At 43.7% G+C, this 22,602-nt stretch overlaps 1 pseudogene; it reads right to left on the bottom strand.

The window, feature by feature from the left end:
* Positions 1-4,416: 4,416 nt before the first annotated feature.
* On the bottom strand, positions 4,417-21,824 carry LOC123076482 (uncharacterized; annotated as a pseudogene).
* Between the last annotated feature and the right edge of the window lie 778 nt (positions 21,825-22,602).

The following is a 22,602-nucleotide window of genomic DNA, read 5'->3' on the forward strand; positions in this document are numbered from 1 at the left end:
CCACCGGACAGATCCAATAACCAAACGCTCCCTGGCCTCCGTCGGAGTGAGTAAGGACCACATACGGATCAGCGCCGTAGCTCGGAATAAAACCTGCAAAAAATGAATATTTGTTGTTCGGTTAAAAGCCAAATCATTTCTGCAGTTCCAAATTGCCCATAACACAGCACATACTCCTACGCGAATGTGTCTAGCTGTTTCGGACTCTATCCCAACAAGCCACGTTCCGAATAACGTACCGACCGAATTCGGAGGAGTAATGTTAAAGGCAATATGAACCGTGTGCCACAAGACTCTCGCCAACGGGCAGTCAAAGAAAAGGTGTTTTATGTTTTCATCCCGATCACAGAAACTACACCTAGTAGATCCTGTCCAGTTGCGCTTAGCTAAATTATCCTTTGTTAAAATGACTTGTTTATGTACAAACCACATAAACACTTTGATTTTCAGAGGAACCTTGACTTGCCAAACATGTTTGGAACTAAGAATAGCGCTAGAGTTAATGACATCGATATACATCGACTTAACTGTGAACTCTCCAGACCTAGTAAGCAACCAACAAAACTGATCGGGCTGATGAGATAGCTGAACCTCCATCAGTCTACTCACCAAATGAAGCCAAGATTCCCACCGGTCGCCAACAAGCGCCCTCCTAAACTGAATATTAAGAGGAATGGACTGCATAATCGTTGCAACAAGAGCATCGCGACGTTGAACAATACGGTACAGGGACGGATACTGAATCGCCAACGGCGTTTCACCAAGCCAAGTATCCTCCCAGAAGCAAGTGGTGTTACCATTACCGACTATAAATTTTGTTCTCTTAAAGAAGGCAGCTTTGACTCTCATAAGCCCCTTCCAAAACGGTGAATCAGTCGGTCTCACTGTCGCCTGGGATAAGGTCTTGGACTGCAGATACTTACTACGGAGAATCTGCGCCCACGTGGGCTCAGTCTCAACTGATAACTTATACAGCCACTTACTGAGAAGACATCTGTTCTTGACTTCAAGATTCTCAATACCAAGGCCCCCCTGGTCCTTTGGTCAACAGATAATATCCCATTTGGCTAGTCGGTACTTTCTCTTGAGTTCATCACTCTGCCAGAAAAATCAGGATCGATAGAAGTCCAGCCTTTTCCTAACACCAACTGGGACTTCGAAGAAAGATAAGAGGAACATAGGCATACTCGTGGGCACCGAGTTAATAAGAATCAATCGGCCTCCATATGACATGAGTTTGCCCTTCCAGCAACTCAGTTTCTTCTCAAACCGATCTTCGATGCACTTCCATTCTCTGTTTGTTAACTTACGATGGTGAATGGGTATGCCTAAGTACGTGAAAGGCAATGCCCCCAATTCACATCCAAACAATTGCCTATAAGCCTCTTGTTCCTCCTTGGTTCTACCAAAACAGAACAACTCGCTTTTATGAAAGTTAATCTTCAATCCGGTCAACTGTTCAAATAAGCATAACACCAGCTTCATATTTCTCGCTTTTGCCAAGTCATGCTCCATAAAGATGATTGTATCATCAGCGTACTGCAGGATAGACACACCACCATCAACTAGATGAGGCACCAGGCCACCTACTTGATCGGCCTCCTTTGCCCTACCTATCAGGATTGCCAACATGTCGACCACAATGTTGAATAAAATAGGGAACATTGGATCACCTTGTCTAAGGCCCTTGTGTGTCTGGAAATAATGACCAATATCATCATTCACTTTAATTCCAACGCTCCCTTTTTGCGTGAAAGATTCTACCTGGCGTCGCCACGCTTCATCAAAACCCTTCATGCGTAAGGCCTGTTGAAGGAAAGACCATTTGACTTTATCGTACGCTTTCTCGAAATCCACCTTAAAAACAACTCCATCAAGTTTTTTCGTGTGGATCTCATTGAGCGTTTCATGAAGGACCACAACCCCTTCTAGGATGTTCCTGTCCGGCATGAAAGCAGTTTGGGTAGGCTGCACCACAGCACTCGCAATCTGTGTGAGCCTATTAGTCCTGACCTTGGTAAAAAATTTGAAACTCACATTAAGAAGACAGACGGGCCTGAATTGCTCAATTCTCACAGCCTCTGTTTTCTTGGGAAGTAGAGTTATCATTTCAAAATTCAGGCGAAAAAGCTGGAGCTGGCCAGAGAATAAATCGTGGAACAACGACAACAAATCCCCTTTAATAATATGCCAGCACTTCTTATAAAACTCAGCCGGGAATCCATCCGGGCCGGGAGCCTTATTATTCTTCATCTGCGATATGGCCTCAAACACCTCCTTCTCAGAAAAAGGAGCAACTAGAATATCATTCTCAATAGTAGTGAGTTGAGGAACATCCTCAATCCTAGACTCATCCAGAGAAACACAATTATCCTCTGGTGGCCCAAACAGCTGTTTGTAATACTCAGTAATGTATAACTTTAGGTTCTCCTGACCTAAGATGGTTCCTTCGTCTTGCTCAAGCTGAAAGATCCTCTTCTTTCTGTGTTTACCATTAGCGATCATGTGGAAGAATTGAGTATTTGCGTCCCCCTGGACAACTCTTCGTGTCTTGGCCCGCAGTGCCCACTTTAATTCTTCCTCACGAAGAAGCTCTTTCAGCCTCATCTCCGCGTCAAGCTTGGCATGAAGCTCTGAGGCAGGCAAAACCGTGGTTTCTGCTTTTACATCTAGGGACATGCATCATAGACCTGATAAGTTTGTACAAACACTGCGGTAATTTTGATCCAATGAAAAAATGTTGATAACATCCCGCGATAATTTCTGTGTAAATAACATGGTAATATACGCATTGTTCGACTGCATGTCATTCGGATCTATTTACTAAAAGCGGAACGATCGGAAGTTAGCAAAGCCTAATAGCACGGTAACTCATTCATCGCAAACCTGATAACTTATGTACCTCGGTCCTGGTAACTTTGCTGCCGGTGGGGGGGGGGCAGGGGTGGTTGATGAAATATCCCTTGGTAACTTTTATGCGAATATCATGGTAACTCACACATCGCGGACCTGATAAGTTATGTGCCACGATCCTGATAATTTTGGCGAGGTTGGGGGGGAGGGGTGTTGATGAAATACCCCCCGATAACTTTTGTGTGAATAGCATGGTAACTTACACATCGCAGACCTGGTAAATTTATCTGCCTCAGTCCTGATAACTTTGGCGATGGGATTGTTTAAAAACATACCCCGATAACATTTGTGTAAACTTGTGTAAATAGTTTGGTAATATAGGCATTCTATACGTGATAACTCACGCACAAACACCGCGGTAACTTTAACCTGAGCTGATAAGGAGGTTAGAGAAACCAGGTTTATGCCCCGGTAATATCCGTGTAAGCAACATGGTAACATATGTAGCACATGCGTGATAAATTACTTAGCCCATTAGTGGTAACTTTTGATCAGAAAAAGTCAGCGTAACATACCACATGGGATCTAGTTTTGAGGCTCTCGTCTTTGATGGATTTTTTATGTGAAATGGTTTTTCAATCGGACCGGCGGTTTGAACTGCGAAACATTTTGAAATTTTAAAATAGAGGAAAATCTAAGATGACATCACATTTTTTGTCCTCTAATTCATTTGCACATGGAGGGAAGGTAGAAGGATCATTTTTATGCCCCGGTAATTTCAACATAAACAAGATGTAACTTACTTAGTCTGGGCCCATAACTTTTGATTCGAAAAATAGTTGACGAAACATATCAATATGGGATCTAGTTTCGAAAGTCTCGTTGCAACAAATCTTTTATGTGGAAACGAATTTTTAATATGACCGATGTTTTGAGCTACAAAATATTTTGAAGTTTTGAAATAGGGGAATCTAGGATGACATCACCTATTATTTCCTCTGGTTCATTTGCACCTCGGGAGAAGGTTGGTTGACCATTTTTATGCCCCGGCAATTTGTATATAAACAAGACGGTAACTTACAGCATGTATAATAATATGGGATCTTGTTTCGAAGATCTTCTCGTGACGAATCTTTTATATGAAAACGGTTTTTCAATCGGAGCGATGGTTTGAGCTACAAAATATTTTAAATTTTCGTATTGGGAAGAATCTTTGATGACATCATCAATTTTATTTTTTCTGCATGTATATGATTAGTAGCTGATAATTAACCGCTAGTAGACAGTGGACACGCACAGAAAAAAAATAAGATGAAGCTAATGCATGCATGCAAATTAGAAAAGAGAAAAATTATGCGGATCTGTCGGCTAACTTCCGACTGAATGGAAGTTAGCAAAGTCCATAACAAATATATTAAGAGCGAAGTAAGAAAATACCGGAATCAAGCCAAAAGCACGGACAAGCATTGGCCACAGAAATAAAACCGAATGGAGCTGAGCCTACACAAGTTCCACACAAATCAATCCAGATAATCATTTTTGGCATAATTCTCACAGATCAATTCAACAAGCTCCTTGATCGCCAGTTTCTGCGTCCTTCATCTGCCATTTTTGGCATGATTCTCACAGATCAATTCAACAAGCTCCTTGATCGCCAGTTTCTGCGTCCTTCATCTGCTCACCAAGTCGCCTCGGGCAGCTCCAGTTAATCGCTCGTAGCTGCTCCAAGGTCTTCATTACCCTCTCGTTCACAGGCGGCCTTGTTCTGCCGGTCCGCTCGTCCGCATGCACCCTGGTTGGTTTGCCTCCTTTTTGCCACTCACCTTAACAGCTTCTTTTTTCAGTTGGCTTAGCAGCTTCCTTTTCAGTTCGTTTGAGCTGTACTGGTGCGCCTGCATCAAAGAGTACATGTAGGTAGAAGATGCTAATTTGGAGATATAAAATAGAAGATGTACCTCAAAAAGTGCATTTTGCATTTTTTAAAAAGAGGCAACTCCAACAGATAATGCAAAATAGAGATGTAAAAAAGCAACTTTAATAAAAGATGCAAACTATAGATGTAAAAGTTGCCAGCGGCCGCGCAATTGTTGTGCAGCCGCACAAATTGAAATAAGACATCTGGAAAACAATTTGAAATTTCACATGTCCACAATATCAAATTATTACATAATAATTCATCAAATCGACAAGATCAAATGCAACACACATACAACATAGTTTTGCACAATACAACAAACAAATAATGAAACTAGGCGGCTCTTTCGCCATGCCATTTCCAACACTCCTCCAACAAATTCTTCTAAAGTTGACCGTGTGCATCATAGTTTCTAATTTCATTGTACACCTTCATGAAGTGTTTGGTTCGCTCCTCTCTTCTCATCCGCATAACACTATACCCATCAAGTGATAGAAGGTGTAATTTAAACCTTTGTGCATGGTCACTAGCATAGCAATGACCTCTTCTTCGTTAAAATCAAATTCCTCATCCGACGAGAAATTGTCCGCGAAAGAGGAGTCACACGAGCTCATCTACAATGCTAAAAATCACTGTGAAACTAACTCTCATCCCAATTAAAATAATAATAATCAAGTTTCATCTTTTTTTACCTTGAGGAATTTCATCGAACACCTTGATTGCGGGGTGGACGAAATGGCTGGCTGCGGGTTGGGCAACCGTTCGGCGGCGGCGGGTGCGGACGGTGGCGATGGCTCGACAGAGGAGGTGGCCGCAGCTCGGCAGAGAAGAAGGTGGGAGCTCGGGGCTGCGGGCGCCCGATTTCACGGCCAGAAGAACTGCCGAAGCGGGCGGCCACCAGGCGGGCGGCGTGGCGTGCCTCCCCTACCTCCAGTGGGGGGTCTTGGCTAGGAAGAAGCGTAGCCCATCCATGACCTCGCCATGGAAGGCATTAGGCCAGCCGGACCGCCGGAGAAGCTTCGATTCGAAGCGGTGGCCGAAAGGGAATCGGTGGCCGAAAGGGAATTGGCGGATGTGAGCGATGGCCCGTCGAGGCAGACGATGGGGGCCAGGGGGCGAAGTCGCGGCAGGCCGGGTGGCAGTCCGGCGGGCTGCGGCGGCGTCGATTTTGAGCGAATTCGGGCGGCGGCGGAGTTGGGCGGGTGGCGGGCGGTCGCATGGAAGGGAATGGAAGGCAGTTGAGCGGTTGGCGTGCGGCTACCCTTTTTACATCTCCAGTGCAAATTTACACCGCTAGGCGTTGTATTTTCCATCTCCGGGAGGCGTCTACATCATCTGTTGAAGAGGTATTTTTGGGCCTCGGAGATGCAAAAGATAGTTATTTTTGTATATACATCTTCTATTGGGGATGCTCTTAGTAAGAAAATGGCCAAGAGCAGTAAATGATTTCTCTTTTCCATCGACGACGAAAGTACCCATGTCGTCAATTATTAGCGCAAAAAGCTCTCAAAAATAATTTGTTAGCACAAAAATAAGGCGCGCAGAAACCTGATGCTAGAATAGAATAACTTGTCCAGGTTGGCTTTGGTGGAATTTCTTAATTTCTTCTTAAACACAACTTGAATACTTTTTCTGGCCACGCCATTAATAGGAACAGGTTGAACACAGTTTCTTGATTGCTTATCCTCTAGCTAGCAGTGTATAGTTTATCTCAACTTGGCAGAACTCCACCATGCACCAACACTGATGGAAACAGAGAGATTTGGACTTGTGACTCATCATCTATCACAACGTTGAACATTACACAATTATTGAAGAATGGTCGTTGCGCGCACAAACACAAGACAAATTCAGCAACTTATTTCTATTGGATCGCCAGAATTTGTTGAAACAGCTGATACAAAACTGAATATTCATACGATAGTCGGTCACAAAAATATCCAGCAAGCGAGTAGCAGCAGCAGTACACAGAAGTTGATTAATTACCTGCACTCTTGCTCAGATATCTGCAGATCTCACTGGTGTAGAAGGTGGGAAAGAAAACGAAGCGCTTCTTTACATCAAGTTGGGCTACTCCTCGCAGGGTTTTGTTCCTCACATCGATAGCAATCATGAACTCCATCTTTTCCATGATCCCGTGTTTGGTGCTAGAAGCCAAGTAGACAATGTCGTCGTCGTCTATGCTTATGGTGGGGAACACCATCTGAAGTTTTTGCAACGTTGGGGTGGTGTCGCTGCCGCTGCCGCTCAGCTTAGACAGCAGGTCGCAATGACCTGGGACGCCGCCGGCATCCATGGTGACATCTTTGACTGAAAGTTGACAGTCAGGCTGCTAGACCGCAGATGAACCATCAGCATCCGTCGCTGGCGGTATCGCCATGCTCCATGTCCTGGCCTTCCAGCCACCAGGGATGACCTTGGTGACGCTCCGCATCCATCGCACCCATTCCAGATAGGAATCTGGGGCCTTGCTGTACAGCTTCGTTGGCGGGATGTCCTGCACTATACTAGGGGCTCCACGAGCACGTCGCAGACGAGGATGCCGCGCCAGAGGTCCACCCAGGCGACCGCGCCGCGCTCGTCGCCGATCGTGATCGTCTTGTCCGTCTTGTGATACGGCCTGTCTTCTTCCGACACTTCGACGGGTAGGGGGGCGAGCTTGTCCCTGACGAGCTCGTCCACTGACATGGGCACGGTGATCCACCCCTCGGACTAGGAGTCGTAGGAGCGGTACATGTGGAGACTGAAATCCCACCTGATAATGGGCGTGTCGCAGTTGCACTCGGTCTTGTACACCGGGGACCAATCGCTCGTGGCGGCGACGGCGTACCAGGCGCCGCCTTTGCGGCTGAGGGCGGTCGCGGAGTCGTGGAAGCCCCTGGGGTGCGGGTTGGGGAGCAGGTCCAGCACATGGATTCGCGGCCTGTACATGAAGTAGTCCCAGGACTGTACGACTAGGCGGGCGTTGATGTTGTTAGGGACGCGAAGGAGCACGACGTCGGCTTCGGCGGCGACGACCCTGGGCTCACGGTGGCGGTTGTAATCGAGGCCGGGGCAGTCGACGCACAGGTAGGAGAGGAGCGGCGTGGAAGGTAACCTGGATCGGGAGGCCAGTGCTCCTGGCGCCCCTGGCGGTGGTGGCGTTGGGACGGTCGGCGATGTAGCACCGCAGGTCTATGAGGACGGCGTCGTCGTAGCCGTCGCACTCGGGGAGGGTAGGCGGAATCGTGGGGTTTGGCTATATATACCTGCGGGGTTTTGTGGGAAATCTAGTGCCACGTGAGAAATACATGAAAACTTTTAGAAAAACGGTTCACGCCATTCGGCCGGTCGCTTCTTCGCGCGAGGCGCTGGTGTGTGGGACCCCGCAGCAGTCTTTCATAGATGCCAGAGCCATATATCTTCATTCATCACGCAACGAGCTCCTACAAACAACCTAATACGCTTTCATGGACTACAAAAGATTGAATATTTTTTTTACATGTTTCAAAATTAGGTGTGTTCCTTCTTGAAATAGTTCATCACCATGCAACTGGGGTAGGTCGGTAAGAACATCTCTATGAGGTATATTTTTTTTGCTGGGATCTCTGTGAGGTACATGAAAACATGTTTAGTATAGTACAAGTATATAAAAATAAATATACGGTAGATAAAAAAATTTACTCCAAAAAACTTACACAATAAACACATTCTTTACTTGATCTGGAATGGTGAACATCCTCTTCAAATCTTTCAAACCAATGGTAGATAAAAACACGAATACATTGTCAGATAACAAACCTGGCCGCGCAAATACGCGAGTGACCCTCCTAGTTATATAATTAAGATAGAAGTCAAACAAGCCATCACGTTCGTCCACATATGCTAATATTATTTACATCGTTTGATCATAATAATAACGGTTCAGATTTAATAGTTTTTACGTAACATGTGAATATGCCTGTCGCGTACAAATGAAAAGGTATGCATGCCTTGGCCAAAATAGAAAAAAAGTACATATGAAAATGTATGCATGCCTTGACCAAAATAGAAAAAAAAAATGCAACCATCGGGTGTAAAGGAAACTAGACTAGCAGCATTAAAGTCACGTGATACAAAGCATACTCCGTCACGCTGTAAAGGTAGAAGTCCAGCCGGAGTACTAATCTAATCGGTCACGTAGATGCATGCATTAAACAAAAGGTCACCTATTATCCCAAAACAACACACGGTCACATATAGAAACAATATACTAGGCTATATCTATATCTATACCTCTATATCTATCTATACCTCTATACCTTACTAATAAAGCAAGCAAGGTGCGTTTCTTCGATTTTTTCATCCGTTCATCTCCGAAAAGTTTTTTCCCTATCCAAAATGGTACTAAATTTTTGTGCGTCCGTTTGCTAGAAAAGAAAAGGCAATTTTCGTAGATGAGCTATGCATGTTGTGGCCCGTCGAAGCCAGCCCACTTATTCCCTGCGCACACAGCGAAGGAAACCCTATTTACTGCACAAGGCCACAAATAGTCTGACCATTGCACAGGGCGCAAGGCTGTGCCAGCCTGTTTTATTTCTATTTTAGTTTTTATTCCTTTCTATATTTCTTTTTTCTTTTTTACCTGCAAAAATTTTGGTTTGTGTTTTCAATTTTTAAAAAATAAATACTAATTCCAAATTTTGTTCCTATTTTAAAAAATGTTTGAAACTTGTAATTTTTGTTCTCATTTCCAAATTTATCAGAATTTTTAAAAAATATTTTTTAAATGTTTGTGTTTTAAAACAAAACCGAGATATCAAAATAAAATTGCATAAAAAATGTTCTATTTTTCTACAAAAAATGTGTTCTCCAAACAAATTTGGGATTTTAAAATCAAATTGGATTTTAAAATATGTTCCAGATTCTATAAATATTCTTGTTTAGTGAAATGTTCACAAATTCAAAATAATGATTGTGGTTAAAATAAACACATTTTCAAAAACTATTATAAAAGTTCAAAACATGTTCCTGTCTTAAATATGTGTTCCCAAATTAAAAAAAAGTAGTGCTTTTTCAAAGGTTCATGTTTTCAATAAATGTTTGTGAATTTTAGAGAATTCTCCCTATTTCAAATATTGTTCATATTTTTTCCAAAATGAACAAATTTTTTGAATTTTTTTCAGGATTTCAAATATTGCCCATGTTTCAAAAATATTTTGCAATTCATAAATATTAATTTATTTTTGGAAAATTTCTAAAATATCAAAAAATGTTTTGAATATGGTGATGCAGTATGTTCTTAAACGTTCGCACTAGTCATTGGTAAGCAAGACCTGTTTATTCGAGTGGCCAGCACCCAGTGGTCGAGTTTTTAGTTTGTGAGGTCGATCCTTCAACTTGTCGTTTTTTATTTATACTCGTGCCTTACAAACACAAGTCGTTTAGGTGCCTGCCAGATGCGAACTATTGTGCGTCTCATGCACAATGTGACGATAAAAGAGTATGCTTTTTTTACTATAGTTGAAAGAAATTGTGGGGACAAGCCAATAAAAGAGAATATGTTGAATTGGCTCTAATGAAAAGAACTGTAGGCACGTGACCGCTAAAATAATCAAAGAAAATAAACCCTGATAAAGAAGGGACTGCCTGGTTATGCGTGGATTATGCTAATGAAACTTGATTTATGCACTGCAATTAGTAATCCATCCGGTTACATCGTAGTTGGAGAAAGTGGCGAAGCAACCGTGCCCTGAAGGTCGCCGCGCAGCCACCAAATGAGGAGGGAGGCACAACCCCGACACGAGGGCGAACCCAATGGAAGAAAAGGCACGAGTTGGTTGGTCGTCGCCACGCCGACTAACTCCACCACTATCAAGATCTCGCAGGCCAAATATGATCCGAGAGAAGACCACAACTCCTCGCTCCGTCGCCCCACTGCTCTGCAAACCATTTTTGGTGCACACATCAATTATCTCGCCCGTTGCTTCTTAAAAGAATATCTCTACCGTTGCAACGCACGGGCATATGTGCTAGTTACCGTAAAGCTGTGAAGACTCCATGGAAAAACCAATAACAAAAGCAAGGTTCCGTAAAAAAAGGGCTAACACATAGACCCAAAGCAACGCATGAAGCACATCAAGACAAAGGCCGCGTTGCCCAAATCTCTACAGAAAAATAGAGAAGCTGCCAAATTAATATACATCAATGCTTATTATCAAAATAAATAGTATACTTCGATGTTAAAGTGAAAAACTGATCCCTAACAACAGTTCAGAATTTTTTGGAAAAAAAGAAAAGGTTCTCAATAAATGACGATAGTAAAAAAAAACTAAAGGAAAAATAAACTGATTTCTGTGCTCGGCAAATAAAGACAAATAAAAATTAATTATCGCCACCCGCAAAACTTCTTTATCATCGCGGCATAGGATAACATATTATTCTTATGGCATAAAATTTATACTTTTCTAGAAATATATACACAAGTAAGACGTAACCATCCCGCCAAAAAACAAACAAATAAGATGTAGCCAATGATACATGTTGGTGACTGGGCCGATGTCTAAATACCATTTTTTTTATGAACGAGAGAGTATATTCACGAGGATGCCTCTTCATAGAAATACATAGTGTATGTAGATGCAAATTTTATTATGTAAATAAAGAGTAACTATTTATTGTACAAACCTATACATAATGCATACAACCACTATTAGATGTACAAAGGACTCTATTATATTCAGAAAAAGTGGCACACCATAGTGGACTCCCTGATTTGCAATATGTATTTCAGAAGTTTAAATATTTTTTCCATAAATGTTAAATTCCATAGTTCCTCCAAAAAGGTTGTCCAATATAATGTTCAGGAAGAAAGATGAACTCGGCTCGGATTCGTATTCGCGCAGAAAACAGATCCAAAAATTGATCCACTTATCGGAAGTTTCCCAGAGTTTGAACGGTCAGATCGAGCTGGAATTTTTAGGGGTGGTAGATATAGGAATTCTGCAGCCAATGAACGGTTGGATCTACAAAAAGATGTCCGACCTGGATGCTGGACTCCTCGCCCTAAACTTGTCCGAATTCCCGTCCAGATTTGACAGGGTTCCAGTATATAGGAGATCGCCGGAGATTCCTTCACCAGAATACGACGAAATTTTACAGGGTTGTTTTAGACTCAATTCCGCAAAATTCCACCAAAGCAATCGTCAAAGCGATGCTCGAGAAGGCGGTGACGGCGGATACAGCTTCGCTGTCCAGAAAAACACCACGGTCGACCGAGGTCAATGTTGACGTTTAGCCCCTATATGATTCCTCCATGTTCTTGATAGAGATCACAGTTGATGTTGATGAAGGCCCTCGTCCGAACATGGCGATCTGAGGCGGAGCGCAGTCCTCGGTCGATCCAAGGTGACCAGTCGAGTCGGCGACGAAGATGCTGACGTCGCGGTTGATGCCGACGTCGCGGTTGATCTGCAGACGAGCCATTGATCCTTTGTTAATCTCACAGCCGAACTCTCAATGAAAGCACCATCGTTAGTGTCAAAAACGGCAGACCTCGGGGTAGGGGGTCCTGAGCTGTGTATTCTCGAATCAATGATAACAGGAATGAAGGAGACAATGTTTTACCCTGGTTCAGGCCCTCTTAATGGAGGTAAAACCCTACGTCCTGCTCTTGTCTATATTGATGGAGTATCAAGTACAGAGTTGATCTAACTCGAGATCATATGTTGTGGTCTAAACCCTAGGGGTATGATGATGAATGTCATAATGATCTATCGACTAGCCTGGTATCGGCTTATATAATGTACCGGAGGCCTAGGATAACAAGAGTCCTAGTCGGATATGTCGGTGGAGAGGCGTCCTTTTCTTGATCACCAAGTCTTGTGGAATCTTCCTCGTATACGTTATCCACTGTCCAAAGTGGCCAATTAGTGAACCGCCATAGGGTCCTCGGCCCGATCCACCTGGTCGGGAGACGACGTCGTGAGTACCTGCTACCTCTTGAGCATTGCGTTGGTTTTCCCTTAAAGAGGAAAGGGTGATGCAGCAAAGTAGCGTAAGTATTTCCCTCAGTTTTTGAGAACCAAGGTATCAATCCAGTAGGAGGCCACGCACGAGTCCCTCGCACCTACACAAACAAATAAATCCTCTCAACCAACGCAATAAAGGGGTTGTCAATCCCTTCACGGTCACTTATGAGAGTGAGATCTGATAGATATGATAAGATAATATTTTTGGTATTTTTATGATAAAGATGCAAAGTAAAGAAAGCAAAATAAAGACGACGCTAGAAATAACTTGTTGACGGGAGATTAATATGATGGAAAATAGACCCGGGGGCCATAGGTTTCACTAGTGGCTTCTCTCAAGAGCATAAGTATTACGGTGGGTGAACAAATTACTGTTGAGCAATTGACAGAATTGAGCATAGTTATGGGAATATCTATGTATGATCATGTATAAAGGCATCACGTCCGAGACAAGTAGACCGACTCCTGCCTGCATCTAGTACTATTACTCCACACATCGACCGCTATCCAGCATGCATCTAGAGTATTAAGTTCATAAGAACAGAGTAACGCTTTAAGTAAGATGACATGATGTGGAGGGATAAACTCATGCAATATGATATAAACCCCATCTTGTTATCCTCGATGGCAACAATACAATACGTGCCTTGCTGCCCCTACTGTCACTGGGAAAGGACACCGCAAGATTGAACCCAAAGCTAAGCACTTCTCCCATTGCAAGAAAGATCAATCTAGTAGGCCACAAACCAAACTGATAATTCGAAGAGACTTGCAAAGATAACCAATCATACATAAAAGAATTCAGAGAAGATTCACATATTGTTCATAGATAAACTTGATCATAAACCCACAATTCATCGATCTCAACAAACACACCGCAAAAGAAGATTACATCGAATAGATCTCCACAAGAGAGGGGGAGAACATTGTATTGAGATCCAAAAAGAGAGAAGAAGCCATCTAGCTAATAACTATGGACCCGAAGGTCCGAGGTAAACTACTCACACATCATCGGAGAGGCTATGGTGTTGATGTAGAAGCCCTCCGTGATCGATGCCCCCTCCGGCGGAGCTCCGGAAAAGGCCCCGAGATGGGATCTCACGAGTACAGAAGGTTGCGGTGGTGGAACTAGGTTTTTGGCTCCGCATCTGGTAGTTTGGGGGTACGTAGGTATATATAGGAGGAAGAAGTACGTTGGTGGAGCAACATGGGGCCCACGAGGGTGGAGGGCGCGCCCCCTACCTCGTGCCCTCCTGGTTGATGTCTTGACGTAGGGTCCAAGTCCTCTGGATCACGTTCGTTCCAAAAATCACGTTCCCGAAGGTTTCATTCCGTTTGATATTCTTTTTCCGCGAAACTCTGAAATAGGCAAAAAACAGCAATTCTGGGCTGGGCCTCAGGTTAGTCCCAAAAATAATATAAAAGTATATAATAAAGCCCATTAATGTCCAAAACAGAATATAATATAGCATGGAACAATAAAAAATTATAGATACGTTGGAGACGTATCAAGCATCCCCAAGCTTAATTCCTGCTCGTCCTCGAGTAGGTAAATGATAAAAACAGAATTTTTGATGTGGAATGCTACTTTACATAATTTCAATGTAATTCTCCTAATTGTGGTAAGAATATTCAGATCCAAAAGATTCAAGATAAAAGTTTAATATTGACATAAAAGTAATAATATTTCAAGCATATTAACTAAGCAATTATGTCCTCTCAAAATAACATGGCCAAAGAAAGTTCATCCCTACAAAATCATATAGTTTAGTCATGCTCCATTTTCGTCACACAAGAATGCTCTCATCATGCACAACCCCGATGACAAGCCAAGCAATTGTTTCATACTTTAGTAATCTCAAACTTTTTTCAACCTTCACGCAATACATGAGCGTGAGTCATGGATATAGCACTATGGGTGGAATAGAATATAATGATAGGGGTTATGTGGAGAGGACAAAAAAGGAGAAAGTCTCACATCAACGCAGCTAATCAATGAGCTATGGAGATGCCCATCGATTGATGTTAATGCAAGGAGTAGGGATTTCCATGCAACGGATGCACTAGAGCTATAAATGCATGAAAGCTCAACAAAAGAAACTAAGTGGGTGTGCATCCAACTTGCTAGCTCACGAAGACCTAGGGCATTTGAAGAAGCCTATTGTTGGAATATACAAGCCAAGTTCTATAATGAAAAATTCCCACTAGTATATGAAAGTGACAAAACAAGAGACTCTCTATCATGAAGATCATGGTGCTACTTTGAAGCACAAGTGTGGAAAAAAGGATAGTAGCATTGTCCCTTTTTATTCTCCTTTTTTGGGCCTTTTTTTATTTGGCCTTTCTCTTTTTTTATTGGGACAATGCTCTATGAATGATGATCATCACACTTCTATTTATTTACAACTCAATGATTACAACTCGATACTAGAACAAAGTATGACTCTATATGAATGCCTCCGGCGGTATACCGGGATAGCAATGAATCAAGAGTGACATGTATGAAAAATTATGAACGGTGGCTTTGCCACAAATACAATGTCAACTACATGATCATGCAAAGCAATATGACAATGATGAGCGTGTCATAATAAACGGAACGGTGGAAAGTTGCATGGCAATATATCTCGAAATGGCTATGGAAATGTCATAATAGGTAGGTATGGTGGCTGTTTTGAGGAAGATATAAGGAGGTTTATTTTTGAAAGAGTGTATCATATCACGGGGTTTGGATGCACCGGCGAAGTTTGCACCAACTCTCAATGTGAGAAAGGACAATGCACGGTACCGAAGAGGGTAGCAATGATGGAAGGGTAAGAGTGCGCGTAATCCGTGGACTCAACATTAGTCATAAAGAACTCACATACTTATTGCAAAAATCTACAAGTCAACAAAAACCAAGCACTACGCGCATGCTCCTAGGGGGATAGATCGGTAGGAAAAGACCATCGCTCATCCCCGACCGCCACTCATAAGGAGGACAATCAAAGAACACCTCATGTTTCAAATTTGGTACATAACGTTTACCATACGTGCATGCTACGGGACTTGCCAACTTCAACACAAGTATTTCTCAAATTCACAACTACTCAACTAGCACAACTTTAATATCACTACCTCCATATCTCAAAACAATCATCAAGCATCAAACTTCTCTTAGCATTCAGCACACTCATAAGAAAGTTTTTTACTAGTCTTGAATACCTAACATATTAGGATTAATTTCCCAATTTAAGAAAATTACCATGCTCTTAAAGACTCTCAAAATAATATAAGTGAAGCATGATAGAATAATAGTTTCTATAAAACAAAACCACCGCCGTGCTCTAAAAGATATAAGTGAAGCACTAGAGCAAAAACTATATAGCTCAAAAGATATAAGTGAAGCGCATAGAGTATTCTAATAAATTCCGAATCATGTGTGTATCTCTCAAAAGGTGTGTACAGAAAAGATGATTGTGGTAAACTAAAAAGCAAAGACTCAAATCATACAAGACGCTCCACGCAAAACACATATCATGTGGTGAATAAAAATATAGCTCCAAGTAAAGTTACCGATGGAAGTAGAAAAAAGAGGGGATGCCTTCCGGGGCATCCCCAAGCTTTGGCTTTTTGGTGTCCTTTGATTATATTGGGGTGCCATGGGCATCTTCAATCTTAGGCTCTTGCCACTCCTTGTTCCATAATCCATCAAATCTTTTACCCAAAACTTGAAAACTTCACAACACAAAACTTAACAGAAAATCTCGTGAGCTCCGTTAGCGAAAGAAAACAAAACACCACTTCAAGGTACTGTAATGAACTCATTATTTATTTATATTGGTGTTAAACCTACTGTATTCCAACTTCTCTATGGTTTATAAACTATTTTACTAGCCATAGATTCATCAAAATAAGCAAACAACACACGAAAAACAGAATCTGTCAAAAACAGAACAGTCTGTACTAATCTGTAACTAACGCAAACTTCTGGAACTCCAAAACTTCAGACAAAATAGGAAGACCTAGACAATTTGTTTGTTGATCAGAAGCAATTGGAATCAATATTTTAGCACGTTCTGGTGATTTTTAACAATTATTTTGGTGAACAGAAAGTTTCTGGAATTTTCAGCAAGATCAAATAACTATCATCCAAGAAGATCCTATAGGTTAGAATTGGCACAGACACTAATTAAAACATAAAAACACATCTAACCAGAGGCTAGATCAAATATTTATTCCTAAACAGAATCAAAAAGCAAAAAAAACTAAAAATAAAATTGGGTTGCCTCCCAACAAGCGCTATCGCTTAACGCCCCTAGCTAGGCATAATAGCAAGGATAGATCTTGGTATTGCCACCTTTGGTGGGAAATTCTTCAATGAGACATCTATCATCCTTGGGAATTTCTTTCTTTTTATTAATTATCAAACTTCCAGGCACATAACCGAAAAATTCATTTGTGGCAAATGGTTCCTTAATGATAGCAAAAAGATTGGGGTGAATACTTATAGATTTAAGATCCATAGTTTCCTTACTAGAGGATTCACCCTTATTTTTAGGAACATACATAAGCTTGGCAATTTTAGTTGGAGGACTTGGATTATTCTTTACGGAAGAAAAAGCGGTTCCCAAGTTGGTAATGATACCCTCAAGTTTATCGATTCTAGTGGAATCCTGATTTATTCTTTCATTAACTATGGGTTCTTTCTCCTTAATATTTTTCAAAGTGACTCCTACTTTAGATCCATATTGGGTAATTTGGTTGTGGATCTTTTTATCCAAATTTTCAATTAACTCTACGGTAGCAACTTTATTTTCAATAATTTCAAGTCTTTGCATTATATGCTCCAAAATTAACATAGTGCCATTAACCAAAAGAGGTGGTGAGCCAAACAAATCTATCATAGCATTATAAGAATCAAAAGTATGGCTACCCAAGAAATTCCCTCCGGTAATGGTATCAAGGATATATCTGTACCAAGGAGTAGCGCCTACATAAAAATTGCGGAGAAGAACGGAAGTAGATTGCTTCCTGGTAGATCTATTTTGAGAATTGCAAATTCTATACCAAGCGTCTTTTTGATTTTCTCCCTCCCTTTGCTTAAAATTAAGAACTTCATTCTCGGGAGACAACGGAAAAGAAAGGGGACTAGCCATAACGACAAGCAAACGAAAAAAAGAGGCAAACGAAAAGGAGAGGGCGAATAAAACGGCAAGGGTGAAGTGGGGGAGAGGAAAACGAGAGGCAAGTGGCAAATAATGTAATGCGGGAGATAAGGGTTTGTGATGGGTACTTGGTATGTTGACTTTTGCGTAGACTCCCCGGCAACGGCGCCAGAAATCCATCTTGCTACCTCTTGAGCACTGCGTTGGTTTTCCCTTGAAGAGGAAAGGGTGATGTAGCAAAGTAGCGTAAGTATTTCCCTCAGTTTTTGAGAACCAAGGTATCAATCCAGTAGGAGGCCACACACGAGTCCCTCGCACCTACACAAACAAATAAATCCTCGCAACCAACTCAATAAAGGGGTTGTCAATCCCTTCACGGTCACTTACGAGAGTGAGATCTGGTAGATACGATAAGATAATATTTTTGGTATTTTTATGATAAAGATGCAAAGTAAAGAAAGCAAAATAAAGACGATGCTAGAAATAACTTGTTGACGGGAGATTAATATGATGGAAAATAGACCCGGGGGCCATAGGTTTCACTAGTGGCTTCTCTCAAGAGCATAAGTATTACGGTGGGTGAACAAATTACTGTTGAGCAATTGACAGAATTGAGCATATTTATGGGAATATCTAGGTATGATCATGTATATAGGCATCACGTCCGAGACAAGTAGACCGACTCCTGCCTGCATCTACTACTATTACTCCACACATCGACCGCTATCCAGCATGCATCTAGAGTATTAAGTTTATAAGAACAGAGTAACGCTTTAAGTAAGATGACATGATGTAGAGGGATAAACTCATAAAATATGATATAAACCCCATCTTGTTATCCTCGATGGCAACAATACAATACGTGCCTTGCTACCCCTACTGTCACTGGGAAAGGACACCGCAAGATTGAACCCAAAGCTAAGCACTGCTCCCATTGCAAGAAAGATCAATCTAGTAGGCCAAACCAAACTGATAATTCGAAGAGACTTGCAAAGATAACCAATCATACATAAAAGAATTCAGAGAAGATTCAAATATTGTTCATAGATAAACTTGATCATAAACCCACAATTCATCGGTCTCAACAAACACACCGCAAAAGAAGATTACATCGAATAGATCTCCACAAGAGAGGGGGAGAACATTGTATTGAGATCCAAAAAGAGAGAAGAAGCCATCTAGCTAATAACTATGGACCCGAAGAGGTAAACTACTCACACATCATCGGAGAGGCTATGGTGTTGATGTATAAGCCCTCCGTGATCGATGCCCCCTCCGGCAGAGCTCCGAAAAAGGCGCCAAGATGGGATCTCACGGGTACAGAAGGTTGCGGCGGTCGAATTAGGTTTTTGGCTCCGTATCTGGTAGTTTGGGGGTACGTAGGTATATATAGGAGGAAGAAGTACGTCGGTGGAGCAACATGGGGCCCACGAGGGTGGAGGGCGCGCCAGGGGGGTAGGCGCGCCCCCTACCTCGTTCCCTCCTGGTTGATGTCTTGACGTAGGGTCCAAGTCCTCTAGATCACGTTCGTTCCAAAAATCACGTTCCCGAAGGTTTCATTCCGTTTGATATTCTTTTTCTGCGAAACTCTGAAATAGGCAAAAAACAGCAATTCTGGGCTGGGCCTCCGGTTAATAGGTTAGTCCCAAAAATAATATAAAAGTGTATAATAAAGCCCATTAATGTCCAAAACAGAATATAATATAGCATGGAACAATAAAAAATTATAGATACGTTGGAGACGTATCAGTACCCCCTAGTCCAGGACACCATCAACCGTACTGGTGCAGATGCACCCACGGCAAGCCCCGACCTCGGTTAGGGGCGTCCATGGGTGGCGTGGGCATGGCTTATATTCCAGCGAGTCGGCTCGGGGCCAAATCAATCCCCAATGCAACGACCTTCCTCAATGCTCTCTCCCACGCTTCAAATTGACCCCCACCATAATCCCCTCGAGCAGCAGCATGCAACATGCTAACGGGGTCGTTGACCCCATACCACCGCCGGTCAGGCTCTCTCCCTGCATGCACTTGTCTCCATGTCAAAGGATGTTGCAGCCTTGGACACTTGGTGGATGCATCACTGCAAGACACCCTGCTCTGCCTCCAATCACGCACCGCGCTCCCACCCGATCCCCCATCCCGGCGAACGCGCTCCCACAACCACGGCGACCACGAGGCCAACGAGTGGTCGTGGGGAGCATCTTCACTGCAAGACACCCTGCTCTGCCTCCAATCACGCGCCACGCTCCCACCATGTCCCCCATCCCGGCGGCCGCGCTCCCACGATATTAGACAAGGGTTTTAGGGTTTGTGGCACACCTCCAACGTGGGGTGACCTGTTCATTATATAGAGAGGTACATATAATGTACAATACAATTACACGTGGGGCCCAGTATATACAGAGTCTAACACCCTCCCTTAATCTTAACCGTGCTCAGAAGAATTCACTAGGTTGAGATTGCGCCTACATCCTTCAAACTGAGGAAGAGGCAGTGGCTTCGTGAAGATGTCAGCAAGTTGATCTTTGGAGGAAATAAACTTGATAAGAAGTAGTTTCTGGGCAACACGTTCTCTGGCAAAATGATAATCAACTTCGATGTGTTTGGTGCGAGCATGAAAGACTGGATTTGAAGAAAAATACGTCGCACCAATGTTATCACACCAAAGTACCGGCGGCTGCTTCTGAGGAATCTTCAACTCCCTGAGCAAAGACTGTATCCAAATAAGCTCAGCTGTGGCATTTGCAACTGCTTTGTACTCAGCTTTAGTGCTACTGCGGAACACCGTTGCTTGTTTATGAGCACTCCAGGCGATCAAGTTAGAACCAAGGAACACTGCATATCCCCCTATTGATCGTCGGTCATCCGGACTCCCAGCCCAGTCGGCATCAGAGAATGCAGAGAGAACTCTAGAGGGGCCGGTTGCAGATGCAAGCCATAAAAAGAAGTGAACCGGATATAGCGCAAGATGCGCTTAACCGCGGTCCAATGAGAGTCTCGAGGAGCATGAAGAAACTGGCAGACACGGTTGACAGCTTAGGAGATATCCGGACGGGTGATAGTCAAGTACTGCAAGGCACCAACAATACTATGATACTCAGTAGCCTCATCAGCAGAGAGAAGAGAACCATCGAGAGCAGACAGTCGGTCAGTAGAGAACATAGGTGTAGTAGCTGTCTTGCACTGAAGCATACCAGCCCGTCGAAGAATATCAAGAGAGTACTTCTGCTGAGTAAGGGTCAAGCCAGAGCCAGAGGACAAAACTTCCAGCCCAAGGAAATAGTGAAGCTGCCCAAGATCCTTAACAGCAAAATCAGCACTCAAAGCAGAAACCAAGCGATCCGCAGCATAGTCCGAGGAGCTAACTAGGATGATATCATCAACATAGACCAGCAGGTACATAGTAACCGTAGGTCGCTGAAGAAGAAATAATGAGGTATCGGCCAGAGAGGGAACAAATCCATGAGTCCGGAGAGTGGTGCAAAGACGCGCATGCCAAGCACGCGGAGCCTGCTTCAGACCATAGAGCGCCTTAACAAGACGGCACTGATGCTGCGGACGAGCTGGATCAACAAAACCGGGAGGCTGCTGCATGTAAACCTCCTCCTCAAGGACACCATGAAGGAAAGCATTCTGAACATCAAGCTGACGAAGAGACCATCCACGAGTAATAGCCAGTGAGAGCAGAAGCCGGATAGTGGTGGGTTTGACCACCGGACTGAAGGTGTCCTCATAATCAAGGCCATGGCGTTGTTTGAATCCTTTAGCAACCAATCGAGCCTTGTATCTCTCGATAGAACCATCAGCATGTGATCTTTACCTTGAAAACCCACTTGGAATCAATGATGTTGACACCAGCCTTGGGAGGAACTAGACGCCACGTGTCATTCTTAAGAAGAGCGTGGTATTCTTGTTCCATCGCAGTACGCCAGTGAGGGATACTCAGGGCAGCCTGAAAATGCCGTGGCTCAGCAGTAGGGTCGGACTGGGTCTGCGCCATGCAAGTCGCAAGCCAGGCCACCATGCCATCCGTGCGTTTCTTAGGACGATCCACCCCACTTTTGTTGCGTGTATGAGGACGCAAGACAGGGGGCAGAACAGGTGGCGAAGCCGACGTTGAGGATGACGACGGGGGCGCAGCCTCCGTCATGACAGATGCTGATGCAGTCGGAGGCGGTGACGGGGTAGAAGCAGCAGGAGACGCCTACCCACTGGAGGGCGACACCGGTCCAGGCGAGCGGGACAAGGGTCGCGCAGGCGACGTGGACGGCGAGGGGCTCCCAGGCGGGGAAGGCCCAGGCGTTGGTGCAGGGGACAGCCCAGGCGTTGGTGTCGGGGACGCCGGTGAAGAGGAGACGTCCCACTAGGCCGACGCGTCGGTCAGTCGCGGCGGCTGGGCCGGAGTACCGGTGTGCGACGCAGGAGCCGCTGGCGCGGGCGCAGGCGGGCTCGTTGCATGGGGCATGCAGGGAGCCACCCGATCGACGTGATCGGACAAGGAGGACGGAGCGGTCGGGGACGAGGGAGCCGGAGGGTCAACCTCGTCCAGGAGCTCCAGCTGTGCACATCTCCCAATACCTGAACCATGGTTAGACAACAAAGAGGGAGAATGTGCAGCATCTACAAATTGATCAGGCAATATAGTGGATGGGTGCACCGGCGGGGTGGAACTTGTGTCAGGTGGGGGAAGGGCAGCA

Source organism: Triticum aestivum, chromosome 3D (genome assembly GCF_018294505.1).
Source record: "Triticum aestivum cultivar Chinese Spring chromosome 3D, IWGSC CS RefSeq v2.1, whole genome shotgun sequence".
Lineage (NCBI taxonomy): Eukaryota > Viridiplantae > Streptophyta > Magnoliopsida > Poales > Poaceae > Triticum > Triticum aestivum.